Genomic DNA, 17,465 nt, shown 5'->3' with positions numbered 1-17,465 from the left:
TACCGATCCCTGTGGGACACTGCCGGTCACAAGCCTCCCGTCTGAAAAATAGCCCTCCAACACCACCGTCTGTCTCCTACTGTCAGGTCAATTATGTATCCAATTGGCAAGCTCTCCCCGAATCCCATTTAATCTAACTGTATTAATTAATCTACCATGTGGAACCAAGGCTTCTCTGTTCATATCATGTCCATATAAACAATATCTACTGTTCTGCCCTCATCAATCTTTTTGGTTATTTCCTCAAAACTCTCAATCAAATTTTGTGAGATATGATTTCCCATGTACAAAGCCATGCTGATTATCCCTAACCAGTCCTTGCCTCTCCAAATACACGTAAAAACTATCTTTCAGAATCCCCTCCAAGAACTTACTCACCACCAATGTGAGACTTACAGGTCTCAAGTTCTGAGGCTTCTCCTTACAGCATTTCTTAAATAAAGGCACAACGTTAGCCTTACTCCAGTCCTCTGGCACCTCACCTGAGTTCATAGATGATACTCTTGCGATATTTCTACGAGGGCTCCCGCAAGTTCTTCCTTCTCACAATGTCCTGGGATACATTTGATCAGGTCCTGGAAATGTATGTTTTCTAAGACCTCCAGCACTTCCTCTTTGGTAATGTGAACTGTTTTCAAAACATCAATATTTTTTCCCCAATTCTCTAGCCTCCAATTCTTTCTCCATTGAAGCAAAATATTCATTTAATATTCTGAGGTTCAACACATAGATGACCTTGTTGATCTTTAAGAGGTCCATTCTTTGCCTAGCTGCTCTTAATGTATTTGTAGAATCTCTTTGGATTATCCTAAACTTTATTTCATATCTCTTTTTCTAAAACAAAACAAGTTCACTAACATACAGAGGGTAGCAGTGAACTTTTGGTACAGCTGACACAAACAGATGTTGGAGTTGGCTTACACAGAAGGCAAAAAACAGACTGCTGCTCAATGTAAGTTCCAAACAATGCTAGTGTATTGCCAACTACCAGTCTATCAAAGCAGGCTTACACCTTTTTAACAATGCAGACCAGCAACACTGAAATCAAGAAAATAAAATTCTATAAGTAATCCAAGTGCCATTTCTAAACTGACCTCACTTTATGCTGTGTCATGTCATATTGTAATCATTGCTAATGCTGTCGTTTCCTGAGTTGACAGCTCTGATTAGAACTTTCATGCTGTGCACACATTTTTAATACACAACAAGCAATGCATATTATTTACTGTAGACCCTGCATCTGATGTCAGTAGGATATCCTATTCACAGATGAACTGACTGAAACATCTGGGTCAAATTATGTCAGCATCTTCAGGACTTCGGCCAAATTTATCATCATGTGCACCCTTCTGGTCTCCATGTAATGAAAATGGCATTGAATCAATAGACAGAGTGCAGAAACGAAATGCAAGTTTGCTTTTTGAATTAAGAGAATGTAACTATTGGATATGACTGTCAGCCTAGGGCATTTTTTTCTCCAGGAAAAGCAAGTTACTAAGATACCTTTGTAAATGGATTTAATAGGGTAGGTTTTGGAGCAATCAATCTTAACTACACAATATTTATGATCCTTATTAATAAATCCCAGCAAGAAATTCAGGAGAAATTGCTTTATTCAGGACGTGATAAGAGTGTTAACCTCACTATCATGCAGTGTTGTTGAGGCAAATACAAAAGATGCATTAATTAGGAAGCTTAGGAAGGCATTGATGGGATGAGGTGAGATAAAGTAGGGAGGAAGGGGATTGGATGATGCATAAAAACCTTTCAGGCTGAATGACCCTGTTTATGTGCTATAAATTTCATCAAATATTGTGGTTTTTGCAGAAATCTTGGGCTCTACAGAACTGGAAAATTGAATAGCTCTCCATCTGCTCCTATTCATATTTTGGGATACATCTGTGAGTATGATGATGACCTACTGTCTGTACCTGATTCCATTTTATTAGACAGGCACTCCATTGGATTAAGAGACTGCATGGTATCTATATAAAGTTGCCTGATGTAATAAAGTGTCTGATTTGGATGTGTTGCTACTCACACTGGGAATACTTCTAACTAGTTAATTGTTTGAAATAGATTCAAGTCCAAAATAATAGAAATGCACTGAGAGACCAACTGGCTTTTTATCTGAAGCCATCACTAAACTCTTCCCCTGCACTAATACAATCCAATTAAAGTAAATATTCACTCCAAATAGTATCTGTAGTATCATTGTTTGTCACAATCTGCTCTTGGCTCTATGATGTTTAATGGAGTAAGTTGTCTGCTGACAACAGTAGAGGAGCCAGTCCTTGAACATGGCAAAGCTCCATCATTTATGTAGGAGCCAATACTTGAAAACCCAGACAAGCAGTTTGAGTGATGGAATATCTATTTTCACATAGAATTACTTAGAATTTTAAAGCATAAAAATGACCATTTGATCCAATGGTTCAGTCTTTATATGCTTCATATGAATCTTCTCCCTTTCTGTCACCTTTGCATCACTTTAATTCTTTTCCACCTCATGTACTTATCTCTTAAATGCACCAGTAAAATAGACTGTATCCTTTTGATAGGTAAAAGTATTCATTTTAGATGTAATGGGATTTTGCATAGAACTGTAGAGGCTAATGGGTGACCTTATAGAAATTATAAAATCATTAGGGGTATAGATAAGGTGAATAGCAAAGGCCTTTTCCCTAATGTAGGGGAGTTCAAAACTATGGTATGAGTTTGCATCCAGGAGGATATTTTATCTGAATCAGCAATGCTTATAAGTATGTAAGTTAACTCGCTGAGCTTGAAGGTTTGTTTTCAGATGTTTTGTCACCATGACTAGGTAACATCATCAGTGAGAATCTCCGATGAAGTGCTGGTGGTATGTCCCACGTCTCTATTTATAGGTCTTGTATAAAGAGGTGAGACATGCCACCAGCACTTTATCAGAGATTCTCACTGACGATGTTACCTAGTCATGGTGATAAAACATCTGAAAACAAACCTTCAAGTTCAGCGAATTAACTTACATACTTACCATCAACCTGAGCTACAAATCTTCTCAAAGACCTTAAATGCTTATGTTATTTCCTGATATAAAAATTACCTGAGTGATGACATTGTAGTTTTGAAGTATCCAATAGATGATTAATACAACAAGCTATTGTGTACAAAATACATTGCTTAGGTACATATGTGTTATTTAGCTCAGATAATACGAGGGTTCAGAAAATATTTGGCAGGATTTTACTGGGAATGGAGGGTTTGAGTTAGAAAAATAGTCTGGATAGGCTGGGGCCTTTTTCACTGGAACTGTAGAGGCTAACGGGTGACCTTATAGAAATTATAAAATCATTAGGGGTATAGATAAGGTGAATAGCAAAGGCCCTTTCCCTAATGTAGGGGAGTTCAAAACTATGGGTATATTTTTAAGGTGAGAGGTGAAAGGTTTTAAAAGGACATGTAGGTCAACTTTTTTACACAAAGAGTGGTTAGTGTGTGGAATGAATTGCCAGAGGAAGTGGTGGAAGCAGGTACAGTTACAACATTTAAAAAACATTTGGATGAGTACATGAATAAGAAAGACTTGGTGGGATATAGGTCAGACGCAGACAAGTGGGACTAGTTTAGTATAAGATCATGGTCAATGTGGTCTAGTTGGACTGAAGGGTCTGTTTCCATGCTATATGACAAAGGAGCATGTTTCCAGTAGAGTGTCATGCCTCAAGTGATCCAAATGACGGAGCATGTGGCCTTCGTACAAATCAAGTTACATGCTACAACACAATGACAAAACCATGAGCATGGCTTTTAAAGGTATACTGACTAGGAAACATAACACAACAGGAGAAAATCCGCCTCTACGTCGGGACATGTATATTTCAGAAAAAAGAGCCAGACTGTTCCTGCCGTTTATATTTCAACATAAGTCACCACCTTCCAGACAATATGGGAGAAAGCTGGGCATGGTAGTGTGGTGTTGGTGAATAGTTGAAAAGACCTTCACCTGCCATTCCTGGAATTTGTTGCTATGTCAATTCTATAAAAGAGTCTATGCCACAGACAAGTGTGTACTTTTTGCAGTTACACTGTGCCTATTTGGTACCTTCTGAAGCACATGAGCTGTTGTGAGAGATATTCTTTTAAAACAAACATCATTTTATAATAGTGGATAAATCCCCTGGACTTGATCAGGCGTATCTCACAGCTTAATGGAAAGCTGGGGAAGAGACTGCTGGGCCTCTTGCTGAGTTCCTTGCAGCATCTAATAGCCATGGGTGAGGTGCCAATAAACTGGAGATTGGCAAATGTGGTGCCATTATTTAAGAAAGGTAATAAGGAAAATCCAACGAACTATAGATTTGTGGGCCTGATGTCAGTGGTGGGTAAGTCTGTGGAGGGGATTCTAAGGGACCGGATTTACATTCATTTGGAAAGGCAAGGACTGATTAGGGAAAGTCAGCAAGGAGTTGTGCGCGAGAAATCATGTCTCTCTAATTTGAGGGAGATGTTTGAAGAAGTGGTGAAGAAAGTTTAAGGCAGAGTGGTTCACATTATCTACATGGACTTCAGTAAGGCATTCAACAAGGTTCTGCATGTTAGACAGGTTAGCGTGGTCAGATCACATGGAATCTGGGGAGCTAGCCAATTGGATACAAAATTGGCTTGAAGGTAGGAGACAGAGGGTGGTATTGGAGGATTTTCTTTGGACTGGAGGCATGTGACCGGGGGTGTGCCGCAAGGATCAGTGTTGGCTGCACTGCCTCTCATCATTTACAAAAATGATTTGGGTGTGAATCTAGGAGGTATGGTTAGTAAGTTTGCAAATGACTCCAAAATAGATGGTGGAAAAGACAATGAGGAAGGTTATCTCAGAGTACAACAGGACCTTGATGAGATGGGCCAGTGGTCTAAGGAGTAACAGATGGAGTTTAATTTAGATAAATGTGCGGGGTTGCATTTTGATAAGGCAAATCAGGGCAGGACTTAAACAATTAATGGTAGGGTCCTGGGGAGTGTTGCGAAACAAAGGAACTGCAGGGTTGAGATGCACTATTCCAAGAAAGTGGAGTCACAGGTAGTCAGGGTGGTGAAAAAGGTGTTTGGAATTTTTGCCATCATTGGTCAGTGCACTGAGTATAGGAGTTGGGAGGTCATGTTGCAGTTGTACAGGACATTGGTTAGGCCACTTTTAGAATACAGCATTCAGTTCTGGTCTCCCTGCTATCAGAAAGAAGTTGTGAAACATGAAGGGGTTCAGAAAAGGTTTACAAGGATGTTGCCGAGATTGGAAGGTTTGAGTTAAAGGTAGAGGTTGAATAGGCGGGGGCAGTTTTCCCTGGAGCATCGGAGGCTGAGAGGTGACCTTTTAAGAGGTTTATAAAATCATGAGGGGCATGGATGGGGTGAATGGCTATGGTCTTTTTCCCAGGGCAGGGAAGTCCAAAATTGGAGGGCATAGGTTTAGGTTGAGAGAGGAAGGTTTTAAAAGGAACCTGAGGGGAAATGTTTTCAAGCAGAGGGTAGCATGTGTATGGGATGAGCTGCCTGGGGATGTGGTGGAGGTGGCTACAATTACAACATCTAAAAGGCATCTCAATGGGTAGATGAATAGGAAGGGTTTAAAGAGATAAGGGTCAAATGCTGGAAAATGTGACTTGATCAGTTTAGGATATCTGGTTGGCCTGGACAAGTTAGACTGAAAGGTCTGTTTCCGTGCTGTGTAACTCTGACTCTATTATATCCATTAGCATGCTCATTATTTGGGGAATGACTTTCTAGCTTATGGTTTGTATGTTTGGAACCTTTTTGGTTCTGATTTGCTGCACATCTGCTTTGAGGTGATCAAGAGCAGACTGAATAGTTGGGGAGTGTGCTTGAAGTAAACATGATACCATCTAGAGCTACAAGCCAATTGCATGACTTTAACAAGCTGCAATGTGTGACGAAACAAAAAAAAGTGATATTTATAAATGTCTTTGAAATAGGTGTCTAAGAAAAATGTAATTTTGCTGGAAAATATTCTTTCTGTCAGATCAAATGAATTTTTTTTCATATGCATTTAATGATGAGTAAATGCAATGGTAGTTTTGAGATAAGTCATTTCTGAGAATTATACTTAGTGTGTGGATTATTACTTAACTAGAAAGCTCTCCATGGTCTTGTGCATTAAATATTTCACACCCATTTTGTTTTAGTTCTGGCAGAAAAGGTTTGTTGATTTTATATTTAGAATTCTACAATAGGTTTGTTAATAGTATTTTACAATTGACAGGGAAAGTTTCCAATGATTTTGTTGCGGATAGTCAAGAAATGGATCCGCAGAGTTTACGGCACAGCCCAAAGGTGATGGTGGTGCACCCATCACTGTGCAATGCTATCAGTATTACTGAAGCAAATATCATATAACTGATGTTGAATATTACCTGACATATTTGTACTGAAAGGTGCAGACCACAAAGATATAATCTCATTTACGAGCCATCTCATAAATGTAAGATGCACGTAACATTTTAATTATTTTTTATTCTAACTTACTTCCCTAGAACTCTTTAATCAGGTTACAACCCTTACTATATTACTGAAATGGTTCTTATCAAAATCACAAATGATATCCTACATGACTATGACAAAGACAAACTATTACCAAACAACCTCTTCCTACTTGGTCTTCTTTGCTCTTTGGACATAGTTGACAACACCATTCGTAAGGTTTGCAGTGTGGCTCATCTGTGCATGCTCGGACCCACATATATTTTCACAAAAGATCCCATATGTCAGAAACTGCACCAGACTTTGAGGGACAGACATTCCCTGGTGCATTCATTATGGCAATGCCTTGACAAATCAGTATTGACTTGCCTGGTTTGAATTTAAGCAAAAGTTTAAAGTTTCCTTGGAAAAATCACCATGGTAACCCTTCTGCTAATCAGGATCCCCTTGCTAACCAACAGCATCCTCTGTTCATGCTTTAGATATTGTTACTCCTTTGAGATTTGGTATTCTTGCGATTTGTGTCCTTATCAGTGTAGGATGAAAAGCTTCAGTGGCGTGTCTAAATATAAGTTACTGTGATTTTTTTTATATGAGTTAGACAAAAATGAAGCATATTTCCTTAGAATACATTGTTGTTTTGTTCTATAATTATATAAGTAAAATTCAAAGCAGCGTTTGCTGTAGTAACTGTCCTCAGGAGTTGCATGATCCAATTCAAATCACGGGAATGTTTTGTTTGATTGTGTTTTCCAGCTCCTTTTGTGTTCGAGTGTTTCATATTTAAATGTCATTGGCCTCTGACATTTTTCTTTTGGAAAAGTGTTCCTTAGACCTGTCTTGTTCACAATGTCTGAGGCCACTTGAAATGGGTAAATAAACTAGACTGTCATGTCAAAGTGAACATTTAGGGACACTGTGTTCTTGGCGCTCACGTTTGCAGTTAGACACTGATGGAACCTTTGTGTTTTTCCTTGTTGTCTTCTTAAGTGGATAGCTAAGTCAGTCACTTTCTAAACCTATGTCATTTGCTTCTACTTACTTACCCATTTTAATAAATTTACAGCCTGAATCCCATTCCTGTGAAATACTTATGCTGCTGAACTCACCAGAGTCCCAGCCTGGTTACCAACATGCAGAGGTTCACTGCAGTAATGAAGATTTCCTGCTGCGCTGGGCTCTGTGCAAATTATTTAGTTATTGCCTGCATAACGATACTTTATAGAGTAACAAAGATTTACTGACAGGAATAACCTGGGACTCTGAATATGAGAAAAACAGCAAGAGCAAGATCTCAAACTATAAAAGCAAACATATAATTCTCCCCTCCTCTTCTCCCAGATCCTTCCATTGATTTTTAGTTATTTATGCCTGACACAGTAAGATTGCAATTGAGCATAAACAGCTTCAGTGCAAACATTTACGCAGCCTACAACCAACCAACCCATAATAGAGTATTGAACCTGATAATCATTGAGAAGAGGCCATCACCAAAATGTACAGAGCATTGAGATTGTGTTTTGAGTGCTGGGATCAATTTTGGCCCTTAAGAAATAAAAGTGATATTGCAAGGACTAAAGTCTTTGCAGAGAAGAGTACAGTAATAAGGTTGACCTGCAACATATTAAAAAACTGAGTTAATTTAAAACATTAGGAAAACCTGAAAGGATGGAATTTCTTGGGGGGTGTAGTTGGGAAAATTACATCCAATTTGTATACCTATTTCCTATTTACATGCCTATTTCCTGACTGTTTTGTTAGCATATGCTGGAACATAAAGTAGGTATAAATGAATGGAATCAGTGTATAGATTCAGACCCTGAAGAGAGAAGTGAAATTGTACGACATTACTTCTTTAAATATAAACACTGAAGTATCAAACTGTCTAATCATCATTCATGTTCCTTTGCCACACCATATTTAAGAAGCTTTTTAATTTTTAAATTGACAAGCTGGTGCCATAAAATGTATTCAAAGAAACAGATCACATATAGCGCAGATCTCCTGATAATATAACAATTGCTGCTCTCACAAATTACAATGTAACATTAGAAATATGACAGTTTCCTGCTTGGCTTACAAAGATGGGCTAAATTTTACATCTACTATGAAAAACCAGAATGGCAGGGCATCTGTATGTGCTGCTCTTTCAGTCTCTGGGCAGAGCCTGTCATAAACCAATACATGCTTAAGAGTAGAGAGTGGAGAACCTGAATGAAAGAAGAGCTTTTGAGAGAAACATATGTTTCCATATTTTCTCCTGATTTGTTATGCTGGACATTTGTATTAAAACCCCAACTGGTTTTTGATTACACCATTTTGTATTATTTGATCCAACATGGTGGTCACTTTCATAGAAAGTGGTTATTTGACCCAATTGATTTGTTTTTATTCCTGATGAGGTTCTTGGTACTTCTAGCTGTTGTTTACATGAAATAGAAGCAAAATTTGCAAATGTACAACTACATCATCTGAAGGAGCCAATATGTAAGTAGAAATTCAAGGCTGAACATTTATTTTGTATAAGTGCGAGTTAGATTGAGTTTTCTTATAGGGCTTCTTGCTGTGACACCCAACAAGACTGCTCACCAAATCTTACCAAATGCACCTCATTAGCTATCCACTCTGCCCCATGACATCCCTCACATCCAATTCTAATGCCATTTTGACAGCAAGGAATTTGCCACTGATTGGATATCTATTAAACAACTGGCATCCCTTCCCCTACTGTCATCTTTGAGAAGCTGGTAGGGACCTGCAAAAGCATTGGCAATCTACCATTGCCTCTAACCAACAACATAATGGCAACAATAGCCAGAAAACCATGCTCCCCATGGCACATAGTCAGCATGGCAGACACTCCCTTACACTCCATTCTATCACTCTGGTTGCCATTTTAACCACCACACCATTCACTCTATGTGTCCTTCATGATGAAGGTACTGTGCCGACTGAGTCAACAACACGTTACATGCAAAAGGGAGTGCATGCTGTTCTCTAGTCCCCTTCGTGTCCCAGACCCACCGCAACCATTGCACTTTTCATTGCATTCATTCGAGTCCATCATTACCATAACGACTTATGATGGAGCGATGTGCCCCTTGTCATAACAGCACCTTGTGGCCAGCATTCATCTCCTTTTGAGTAGTTCCTGCTAACTTCTGCATCACTGAGTTGACAATATTAGTTTGGATGGCACCAGTGGCATTGTGCAATCTGCCTTTGACAAGCATTTGATACAAAGAAATGTTTGCTAATGAGATGTAGCTGGGACTTGCAAACCTTGCTTCATGTATTTTCCCCTTCAATGTCTAGCAGACATGGATCCTAAGCATTTGCCCATCACACTGACACTCACTCTGCCTGTCCATGCATTGGATGAGCTGTTTTCCAATTCCATTATGAATCTGGAGAACAGCAAGTGGTGGCGGGGAATGGAGTTAATGGTGAATACCTCTGCTCAGGATGCCACATACTTGCTAACATATTCCTTCTGAGCCTTCGTGTCTCCTTTATAGTTTGCATTGCTCCAATAACCATTCCTTATCTCCCCCATCGTGGAGGTCCATCACATTCATCTTCGCTGCCATCCGTGCTCCTTTATCGCTGAACCTCATCATTGTGCTTTAATGTCCACCCTGCTCCCTGAGCTCCTCCTGTGGAGGCCATCGTGGTGGTCAATGCCAATAATCACCCCACAGCCTACCCTACCCTCTGATGCTGTTTCACACACACCTGCTGTATACTGTGACTTTCTACCATCACCGTCCTCGTTCTCACCTCCCACAACTGCATCTGCTCCCCCCATCCCTTCTGTTCAGTGACCCTGCCTCTGCTCCCTCTGACCCCCTTGCAACCTCCTTAATGATCAGCTGGAGCTCCAGGACAGTATTCACCCTGACCTCTGACTAATTACTAATTTCACTCCTCTAACAGATGTGACTGATCCTTACCTCTGCCTTTGCAGCTCCCTGATTGACACTAAGTAGTTTCTCCCTGACTGCTAGAGATGGCCTTGCAGGACTGACTGCTCAGCACTGTCTGGATTGTGCTGGCATAGATCCTCTGATGATGAGTCGCCCAAGTTGCTAGCCAACTGTATTTCTGACCGACAGTCCCAGTAACCCCTGACTGACTTCGCTTGAACAATCCCCCTGTATTCCCATCGCCCTTTTTGACTGGACTGCCTTCTAGCCCCTACCCAGTTTTTTTTTGACACAGCCATTTGTGCAGAGTGTTTGCTATGCAGACAGCTGGCACATTGTTGTGGGTGTTAAACTGGTCTCTCTGTGCCATGAAATGCAGCGCAATCCTGTGCTTCCAAAGTGGCCTGCACTTGGACCAGAGAGGTGCCATGTTGTTTGTGAGGGCTTAGTAAATGCTTAGAGAAAGTGAGGACTGCAGATGCTGGAGGTCAGATTCAAAAAGTGTGGTGGTGGAAAAGCACATCTGAGATGTTTTGACCATAAGATTTTCGTCAGGAGTGCTGATTTGTGAATGCATGTGGCTGATGCACGTGAATCATGTTCTGAGATACTAGATGATCAAGATGGAGGCTTTGTGCAGCAAACAGAATGTTTCCAGGCACCCTCTCTGATTTCCTTGTCAAGATTTCTTGATGTCAAGTTTATCTGGCACATTCTGTGAGATAAACTAAATTATTAATAAGGTGAGTTAGGCTGTTAATAAGACATTTGACAAGCAGCGACTCCCCTTAATTTGCAACCCTGAGAAACTTACATTATTGCTTGGCAAAACCATAAAAGATAGAGGGAGATTAGAATTAGAATTAGTTTCTATTGTTATATATACTCAACGGGTAGTGTTATGAAGTTGTAGGTATGTACTGTATCTTTAAGAGAGTTGAAAGGCTGGTAAGGATTTAGCAAGCACACAGAGTACTGGAAAATTTAAAATGTAATACTTGGTCAAACAGCTAGCAGTAGCTGGGTTGCTATGAGACAAAAGCAAATTTTAAGTTTGGCCAATCAGTTTAAGTTATGCCCAAAGATGCCAAACTCCAATCAAATTTGAATTTAGTATTTTGATAATATTAAAACCAATGAAATGATTCAATGTTTTGAGGTATAAAACCAGAAAGAGAACAGCCAAAAGACCAACAGATGTAGGCTGCTAGTTTAAGAGCTCTCTGAGAGGTACCTGTATGTGGAAGAAGTTTGTACAGCAGCACATTGAAACCAACCTAGAGGGAGAATCTACAGAGGAAACTTGCAAAGCTGACTGATTTCGAAATGTGATTTCTTTCATAAATTGTAATCAGAATTTTTTATTGGACTACTTTTGTGGCGGGTGAGGTAAAAGATAGGTTTAAGAGAAAGGAGTTGCAAATAGTTGTTCGTTAATATTATCTGTTAGACTTAATGAATAAAGTTGTTAAGCTTTACTTTAAATAGTGACTTTTGGAATAGTTCTTTGCCTTTTGAATTGTAACAGATTACAGCATGGTGTAAATCTTTTCTGTGTTGCTGATTGAAATTAGCCAAGGGGTTTACTCCGTGTTGTTACAGTAGGGTGAAAAGTTTATACGTTGCCACTTACAGTGCCGACTTAGGTAGAAGGTGTCTAGGTATACCTTCTTCAGTTACAACCTTTTAGGCAATAGAGAAATAAAATGTCCAGCATAGCAGAAACAAAAGGTCAGAATAACAGACCACGCTGGCACTTAGCTTCCAGTCCACACCGGACCCTGACTTCAGACTGTGCCTGGCAGATCATAAGGCTGTGAGTTTGCTGCAGACTGCCACACTGGGCGACTACTACAATATGTAGGGAAGGCCACTACACTAGGCCAGGAGGTCACCATGCCTCGCTGGGGAGCCTCTGTGCTAGGCTGGGAGGTCACTGCGCCAGGCTGGTGGATCACCATGCCACACTGGGAGGCCGCTATGGGAGAAGGCCACTGTGCCAGGCTGGGAGTAATTGCCGGAGGTTGGTAATTGTTGCTGGAGACGGAGAATTGTTGCTAGAGGCTAGGAGTCATTGGAGGCTGTGAGAGAAGAAAAAAATAAACCACCAAGAGGGAAAAAAGAGAAGTAAACAAAGAATAATAATGGTGGAGTGGACGAGTTTTGGCGGGAGCGTACTACTCCGTCACTATCTTGAGCAATGCTCCTCATGTCAAGGTGGGTCTTGTTGGACTTCACCACAATCAGACCGCTGTAATATTCCTCCTTCAATGTTCTGCAGTGCTGCCTATCTTGTTGGAGAAAGTGAGGACTGCAGATGCTGGAGATCAGAGCTGAAAAATGTGTTGCTGGAAAAACGCAGCAGGTCAGGCAGCATCAAAGGAGCAGGAGAATCGATGTTTCGGGCATAAGCCCATCTTGTTTGTTGCTGTTGCTATAACTTGGGAGGTTGGATAGAGAGGATTTCAAAACTATGATCGAGGGGCAAGCAGAGATGATCTTGTCTTCAGTGATGTCTATTCCTCTTTTTCTCTTCATTCAACACCATGGGAAAAACATTGACATGATCCTGGAAAGTGATTTCATATGAAGTGCTATGACCAACCCTATGGGCAATGTTCTCCGATACACACACAGGCACACACCCATATGTGCACACACATGCAGATACACATGACTTAGTCCCATCTTCCTGCCTTTCCCCATATTCTTGCACATTCTTCATTCTGAGGTATTTATCCAGTGCCCTCTTGAATAAATCCAGTTGAGCCTATCTCTCACCACACGTCCAGACACTTACGTGAAAATATTTTTCTCACCTAACATTTACTACAATACTTCAATCAATCTCTGAGTCTTGTGTGAAGATGGCTAGTAGGACATTGCATGTTACTGCAGATGTTAGCTTTGGTTCCAATAATAATTTTATGGAATCTTATCGTACACCATTTGGAAATCAAGATACATCAAATCTGCAGTTTCCCTGTTTAACACCCTGCTTGCTAAATCCCTAAATAACTCAGATATGGTTATTAGGTCGAAAATACCCTGTTCCCTGTTTTCCTTTCTAGAATGAATTGTTCTAAAAAAAACTACCTGAAATGCACATACTGTGTGAACTCATCCTCCAAGCCACCTTTGCCAATTTGATTTGTCCATTGTATATCAAGATTAAAATCGCTAACAATTGTTGCAATCCCTTCATTACAAGTTCACATTATTTTTTGATGTGTGCTCTGTCCTATTGTGTAGACAAGCTGGAGGCTGGAAGAATACAGCAAGCCAGGCAGCATCAGGAGGTGGAGAAGTTGATTTTTCGGGTGCAGCCCTTCTTCAGGACTGGGGGTGGGTGTAGGGGGAGTTGCAGATAAAGGGGGTGGTGGGGGCAGGTGGTGAGGTGGGGATATTTGAAGACAGGTAGTGGGTACAATCTGGTTCATAAATGTGAGGAATGAATTTGATTGGTTGCAGGGAGGAGTAGAAGGGAGAGAGAGGGGCTGGGAAGGGAGTCAGGGGAAGGGAAGGAAGTTTATTTGAAATTGGAGAACTCAATGTTGAGTCCTCTGGGCTGTAGGCCTCCTATGTCGGCCAGACTGGGTAAGGATAACAGATTTCCTTCCCTTTTGGATGTTAGTGAGTAGATGTGTTTATAATGACAGTTGATAAGAGTCAATAGTGGTTATGTAGCTGTCATTAGCATTTAATTCCATATTTTTATTGAATTCAGATTTTACGATCCATCATTGTGGGATTCAAGCCTATGTCCTCAGAATATTCCTGTGGGTTTCTGAATTGCTGGTCCGGTGCATGTAGAAAGGATGTTTTCACTTTTGGGACAGTCTATAACTCGGGGTTACTGTTTCAAAATAAGGTGTCACTCATTTTAAGATCTCAGAGAGTTATTATAATTTGTAACTATTTTTCTCAAAGGGAGGTGGATACAAGGTCCTTGAATATTTTTGAGGCAGTGGTAAAGCAATCTTTGATAAGCAAGGGTGCAATCGGGATGAGGTGGGAATGTGGAGTAGTCAGAGCAGCATGATCTAATTAAATGATGGAGCAGTCTTGAGGGGCCGAATGGTCTACTCCTGCCCCTAACTTTGATGTTTTAATTCCTATCAGACTGTTATTGTTACCCTGCAGATTTGCTCTGTCCTTTCTCTATAACTGTATAAATCTCCTTTCAAATAAACCACCCTCCCATTAGTTACAGAATATAACTTATGTTCACCAGAATATGAAGTTGAGATCTTAGCTTACTACCTCATCCAAAGATAGCACTCAGTGAATGAAGCACTCTCCCAGCTTTACATTTCAGTGTAAACCTAGATTATATACTCCATTCCTAGAGTACAGTTCACAATGTGCTATTTCAGGAGACGAGTGAGTCACCAACTAAACTGAGCTAATCCTTAGAAGTGGCTGTAGGTGGTGACTTGTAAACTTTTCACTGGGCTCATTTGAATACATGTGGCAATAAAACTATTGCAATTCAATTTCAGGATTTCACAGACTTATGAGTAGGAATTGTAGATTGTTCTGAGAATAAGGTAGCAGCATTCTTCGCAACTATACACAGTGGATGGGAGGGACAGTCAGAGGTAACATGTTTGATGACCTGGCAGAGTGGAACAATTGGCCTTTGAAGCAGGAAGCTGCTGTAATGGAGTGGATCAGCAGGCATGAACCTCTCTAGGAAATATTGGTGTTGTGGTAGCATGTCAAGTGTTTCCAAGGGCAGGACTGTATCCTGAGGCAGTGTTGTATTGCCAGTGGTATTGAAGATGCAGTTGTTTTCGTCCTGATGAAAGAGAGAGTCCAAAGTGTGAATTGCTGTTGTGCTCCAAGTTCTGTTTGCATCAAAAAGTGGGTTCAGAGCATCATCTTCACCAATTGAAGCCAATTCTCAAGGCCACAATATTGAATAATGACCTATTCAGATCTACAGTTAAAAAATTCTATTAAAACTGCTGATCTTATTGATTTTCTATGAAGTCACAAAGGTACTGCAAGTTTGAACTGCATTGCATCTGAAAATATTGAATGATGCAGAAGGTTTTGATATTTGTGGTGCAATTCATCACCTTATTTAACCTACAGAGCGAACTCCTGAAAGTTGATCTTCTTCTTGAAGTATTGCTATAAGAATACTGTCTAGTATGCAGGTATCTGTTTTGCTTTTGTTGAAGATACTGTGATGTTCAGATCAGATTACCTACATTGTGGAAACAGGCCCTTCGGTCCGACAAGTCCACACCGACCCACCGAAGAGCAAACCCACCCAGACCCATTCCCCTATTTTTACCCCTTCACCTAACACTACGGGCAATTTAGAATAGCCAATTCACTTAACCTGCACATTTTTGGTCTGTGGGAAGAAACCGGAGCACCCAGAGGAAACCCACGCAGACACAGGGAGAATATGCAAACTCCACACAGACAGTTACCTGAGACGGGAATTGAACCCAGGTCTCTGGCGCTGTGAGGCAGCAGTGCTAACCACTGTGCCACTGTGCTGCCCAAGCAAGGCACGATTCACATTTATATTGTGCTTTTAATGACCTACCAAATGGTGCTCAGCCAATTAAATTGTTCTTTAGAAAGGCAGTCTTCGTTGTAAATAGTTAATTCCACAGCACTTTCTGCACAATAAGTTCCCACAAACACTAACGTGATTATTACAGAGATTTCTTTTGTAATGATGTGGGTTAAGGGATATGTATTGACAGGAAACTGGGTAGAACTACTTTCCTTTGAAATAGTGCTCCAGGATTTTTTTAACATCCTCCTGAATGGGCGGACAGGGCCATGATTTGAGGTCTTGTTGGAATGAGTGGAGTGGTAATTGTCAGTTTAGTAGTTGATATCTAAGGATCACTGACAAGAGAAGCAACTTTATCGATCCTTGTATTCCTGTGGTACAATTTAAGAGCATAAGTAGTGAAAGCAGTTCTTCTGTGACAACTTTTCTCATTGTCATGCTGTGGGACTTTCAGTTTTGACCTGTCCTAATAGTTGATTTACATTTTTCCATTCTTGCAGAATTGATTGACAGCATGTAGTACTATGACTCAGACGCTGTAGCCCCTTGTGATTCATAGGTGGCTTGTGTTTCATTATCTTGGATTACAGTGAAAGGTCTCTTTTAGCATTTCCAGGATCTATTTTCCCTTGGGCTTGAGTAACTAGCACAAGCTTATTCCACCACTGAAAGAGTTTGTAAGCCCCTTGAGGAATTGTCAAATATTCAGGGTTTTTTTCATGTTTGTTGTTTCTGGTGAATATCATGGCCTTTCTACACGTAATGAAGGAACCTTTGAGAGAGGTTATTGTTGGCGAAGTGGTCAAAATCAGGCTATCATGTTTGAGAATATATAAAGTACAAAAGAGACTGTTAACGCTCAGCGGTATCAGCCTCTGCTATGCAGTTAATTGTTCAAAAATGAATTGTGCTAGTGTCAATGTTTTTGTTGAACTTGACCATGACATTTTAAACAATTATGTGGACTTTGCTTATAGGAATCTTTTACACTGAAGGATCAATTAGACATGGAGTGGCAGAGAATGAATTTAAACAAGGGCTTCTGGATGACATGTTGACTGACTGTGACCAGTGACTGTATGCATCAGCTGGAGCAAAATCCATTTGGGATGTGGAGAAATCACATCATGCCAGTGGAATTCTTCCTTAGATGTCTCATCAGTGTTGCAAGGCTGCCTCTGGAAGTGGCCTGTTTGATTTGTAAATCTGGGAAATTCCAATTTGCAGGTGGTTTCCTTCCCTGTACCAGACACAAGTAATTTAATCCACTTAGAGTTTGGTTGAGGAATCATCACATCTACACAACCAACATGTTAAATGTCATATTGTTGAAAGACCTTTTCCCTCGATATTAGGCAGACTCACATTTTGAACTTGCAAGTTCAAAAGATAACTTTACCAGGCTGAAGGTATGCTTACAATGGGTGCATAGGGCTGTAAAAGAAAAACATAAACAAAACCAGAAATGGCTGGAAAAGCTCAGCAGGTCTGGCAACATCAGAGGAGAGAAATCAGAGTGAATA

General features: G+C 40.4%; 1 protein-coding gene across 5 annotated transcripts in view; it reads left to right on the top strand.

Moving 5' to 3' along the window:
* The window catches only part of LOC122563716 (disks large-associated protein 2), a 706,137-nt gene that overhangs the window by 18,142 nt on the left and 670,530 nt on the right, over positions 1 to 17,465 (top strand). For 4 of the 5 annotated variants that reach the window (XM_043717840.2, XM_087976893.1, XM_087976891.1 and 1 more), the window contains exon 2: positions 1,828 to 1,901. The exons of the other annotated variant lie outside the window; for it this stretch is intronic. The gene's annotated coding sequence lies outside the window, so the exon portion shown is untranslated. The remainder of the gene's footprint in view (positions 1 to 1,827; positions 1,902 to 17,465) is intronic. 5 annotated transcript variants of the gene reach the window in all.

Source organism: Chiloscyllium plagiosum, unplaced genomic scaffold, assembly GCF_037043375.1.
Source record: "Chiloscyllium plagiosum isolate Xiang-an unplaced genomic scaffold, Cpla_swu_hap1 HiC_scaffold_30, whole genome shotgun sequence".
Lineage (NCBI taxonomy): Eukaryota > Metazoa > Chordata > Chondrichthyes > Orectolobiformes > Hemiscylliidae > Chiloscyllium > Chiloscyllium plagiosum.
This window is presented reverse-complemented; position numbering and strand designations above follow the sequence as displayed.